Here is a 3,907-nt window from a genome sequence, read left to right as displayed (position 1 = left end):
GAGAGAGAGAGAGAGAGAGAGAGAGAGAGAGAGAGAGAAATCATTAATTGTTTGAAAAATTATTTTTAAATTATTTTAATTTAGAATTTTCTGAATTGAAATTCCATTTTGTTAAATGTTCGACAATTATAATATGCCAAATTATATTAATTTATATTATAATTGTCATAATATTATTTTTTTTTGCTCCTATAAATCTTTTTCGTTTTAACTATAGGTACAAAGAATATTATAAAAATATTTATAAAAACTTTTCATCTTTCACACACACTTTAAAAGCTTACATAAGACTCTAGTGTCGCTTGAGCATATCGTTTCCTTGAAGGGATAGCAAATACCCAAGACATATTTATAAAAGCAAGTATCCAAACTTCGAGAAAACGGATCATATAGAAACATGCATCGGTTTCTCGTCTATCACACTGCCATTCGACCGATCGGTCAATCACTGTAGTCAAACGTCAATGTAACAGGTTGCACCGTTGAACATCGTTTGAGAGCTGGTTGGTAGTTACCTCCGGCTTGACTGGTTCCCTTCAGGGGTCGAGAGTGGATACGGACTGCGAGCAGACAGACGGGGTAGAGTAATTTCTGTCTATGAGGGTCGCTGGAAACGGTTACCTCTCTTTCTCTTTCTCTCTGTCTGCCTGTCTATCTATCTTTTGCTACCCTTTCCTTGTCCAAGAGGAATCTGTATGAAAAGCTATCACCCCAAAGCTACAGGGCCTTTCGCTCTCCTTCACCCCTCGTCGGCCACCATTCTGCCTTCGAAGACAGATTATGGATAATTATCCGCAACCTATTACGCGTTAAAATCTTGTCACTGCGATTATCGGCAGAGCGTGAAGAAGCTGCTTTCTGTGCGATGCCACTATGCCGTGACGTTGAATAGAGCACTCGACGCTTACCGTCGCCTTCGACTATCGACGTCGCGGCTTAGTACTTGACGTACTGAATCTTTGCTGTAATCTTGTTAGAACCGTTACTGGAAATATCGATGAAAATATTTATTTTTCTTTTATAATTTATACCTTTAAGTTAATTAGAATCGTTATTCGATAATAGTAGTTATAACGTTTATCAAATACAATTAATATTGAAGATCAATGTATGTTGGAGCAGAACTAACTTTCCTTTGAATATAAAAAGTCGATATTGGATACAAAAATATGATTTGGAACTTTCGAACTTTTGTGATTTTGAAATTCCTGAATTTGGAGTAGCACATTTGAACTTTGAGGTCTTGAGATCTTAACTTTAAGACTTTTAAATCTTGGAATCTTAAGATTTCAGAATTTTGATATTTTTAAATGTTACGAATGTAGCATATTAAAAACTTGAAATTTAAGATTTCAAGATTGATTTCTAAAGTTTTGAGATTTAAGAAAATTCAAGGAAGCTTTTGTCTTTGATTTCTAAATTGCAAACTTCAAGATTGAAAGTGGAAAACTATAAAATTCTAATTACTTTGGAATTTAATATTTTACAAAGTTTGTCATGTAAATATTGTCAATACGTAATCATGTCTATTATATGCGCTGCTCTTAAGTAGGTAGTTGAGAAGAATGTACCTATAGGCAAATTGTCTAGTATATTTGCTAGATATATTGCGTCGTACTTTCTGTCGCAGTGCAGCCGCGAGGGTATCATAAGCCGAAGAAAGTCTAGTTATCCATCTAGATAGGTGCTTTACAATCCGCAATGTAGGGCATCTAGTTAGCGCAAATCGGTGCGGCATTATTTCTATGCGAAGTCGCGGCAACCAGAATATTATATTCGCCGCAGAATAATGCCATCCATCAAAATACCGATGCCTAGGATAATTGATGCCATCGGAACGGCGACGCCAGTCACGCTAGACAGCGCATGGCGTAAAATTGAATATCGATTAGACGTTCGGAGGGGGCTCGAAATGGGGCTCGCTAAAGTTATTAATTCCCCTCGCAGGCACAAAATCTTTCGATTAAATAGCAGCAACAACGCCCGGCTTGCAATGTAAATTCGTAATTAGTCTCCCTCCTAATTAATTTTTGATTTTCGATTAAGTTAACTATATCGTGCATAAGATATATATTTCGAGAATTCAAAATTCTATAAGCTATCAATATTTTTAGGATTTTAAGATTTCAAGATTTTTAGAATATACGAAGCATGGAAGTTTTTCAATAAAGTGCTTTCACAATTGTATATTTCGAAGATTTTAAATTTTCAGTGATTAATAGTTATCCAATAATTTCAGAATTCTTTCAGAGTTTTAGATTCTGAAGATTTGAAATATTAATATTAAATTTTGAAATGTTTCAATATCACTAATATTACTAATATTACTAACATTATCGCTATTAAATCTGTAGAGTCTATTGTGAAATATTGATATTTTACGATGTTGAAAATTATACTTATATTATACTTATTATATTATTTCGTTTTGATGTTTGAGAAACTTTAGTGTCGTATGTTTAATATTCACAAGTGATACAATTATCAATGCTAAAGTAATTACGTCATTGATATTGTTTGTTCACGTTTTATTTTTTATTTATTGTTTTAATGTGAATCAAACGCAAACATCTTCCTGCAAATTCGTGTTGTGGCTTATTGAGTTTGTTGAAATTTCTAGTGGCAGTTTTATCACAGTTTTTGCAAGTATTTACCTCCTCGCATCTCCTGTACGCTGCTGATCCAAATAGTAAGACGATTTTATTTTTACTTTCCTTCCTCTCGTCTTCTTTGCGGCAGGTTCCGTTTCCGTCCACGGAAGAACGAAAAAGAAACGACTGTTTTGCTCTCTTTCGATCGATATCTTAAGAGAGAATGGACGGACACGTTGCGCTACCCTCGAGGGTGAAAACCTTTACATAAGAGCGCGACATGAAATCGGAAAATGAAACTCACATCGACCTTTGATCCTTTCGTGTAATGTCGAGAGAAGGATGACGTTTGGACACGCCAATAGTTTCCTATGTAACTTTTTAGGCATGAAAAATATTGTAAAGAAGGATGCCTTTTATTATGTTTGGAAATATGAAATATTAAGCTATAGAAAAACAACGAATATAAACAACTAAATTTTGAATTATATTTGAAAGAAAAAAGAACGATTATGTTAGAATATAAAAAAACACAGGCAACAATTTTATTTTACGATTTCTTGTGATATTTTTTAAATACATATATCTGTTTTTTTCATAACATCGTTGATTTATTTAATGACTATATATTATTGCAGTTATATAAAAGAGATATATGTGTTATATAAAAGAGAGATATATATATATATATATATATATATATATATATAAAGATAAATTTTTGGAACATTCAAACGATTCAAACAGACTTATTAATTCACATTAAGCATAATCGTTCATCGATTGCGACTCGCTCCTTTCGCAAGCAAACTGCACTCTTCGGAAAAGTTCACGAGGCCGCGCGAAATCCCGACGTCGACACGTCAGAAGGCCGCCTCGTGAATTCTCGCGTTGAGTCTGTACCGAAATGAAATCCACGTTACTCACCGGGATGACTCGTCGCGCACTTCCGTCCTCTCTACCCTCCAACCTTCTCTCACGTCTCTCCTCACGCCGGTGTGTAGCTCCGCCGAATCCGTCTAGCGGCGTAAATTCGACGATTACCGTCACACACCTTCTTCGTCACGCACTGCGCGTCCCTGCCTCCCTTTCGCGGAGCGCGAGCGGCGCGAATTTCGTAGCCGAGAAATTTCGGAGTACGCGGGATTAGGGAACGATGCGCGACGAACGATCCGCTCGCGTCGTAGTAACGTCACGGAATCGCGCGGCCCCGGGAACTGTCTCTATCTCTCTTTCTCCCTTTCCCTATCGCGAGCGAGCGGACCGTGCGCGGAGATACGATATCGATACAAACCTCAGGCCGTCATGCACTGACT

At 36.5% G+C, this 3,907-nt stretch overlaps 1 protein-coding gene across 3 annotated transcripts in view; it reads right to left on the bottom strand.

Annotated features, from left to right (window-relative positions):
- LOC108688368 (amyloid beta A4 precursor protein-binding family B member 1-interacting protein-like) overlaps positions 1-3,890 on the bottom strand; it is a 130,689-nt gene extending 126,799 nt beyond the window's left edge. For all 3 annotated transcript variants that reach the window (XM_018194605.1, XM_018194607.1, XM_018194606.1), the window contains exon 1: positions 3,519-3,890. The gene's annotated coding sequence lies outside the window, so the exon portion shown is untranslated. The remainder of the gene's footprint in view (positions 1-3,518) is intronic.
- Positions 3,891-3,907: the final 17 nt, after the last annotated feature.

The sequence above is a fragment of the Atta colombica genome, unplaced genomic scaffold (assembly GCF_001594045.1).
Source record: "Atta colombica isolate Treedump-2 unplaced genomic scaffold, Acol1.0 scaffold229, whole genome shotgun sequence".
NCBI classification, from domain to species: domain Eukaryota; kingdom Metazoa; phylum Arthropoda; class Insecta; order Hymenoptera; family Formicidae; genus Atta; species Atta colombica.
This window is presented reverse-complemented; position numbering and strand designations above follow the sequence as displayed.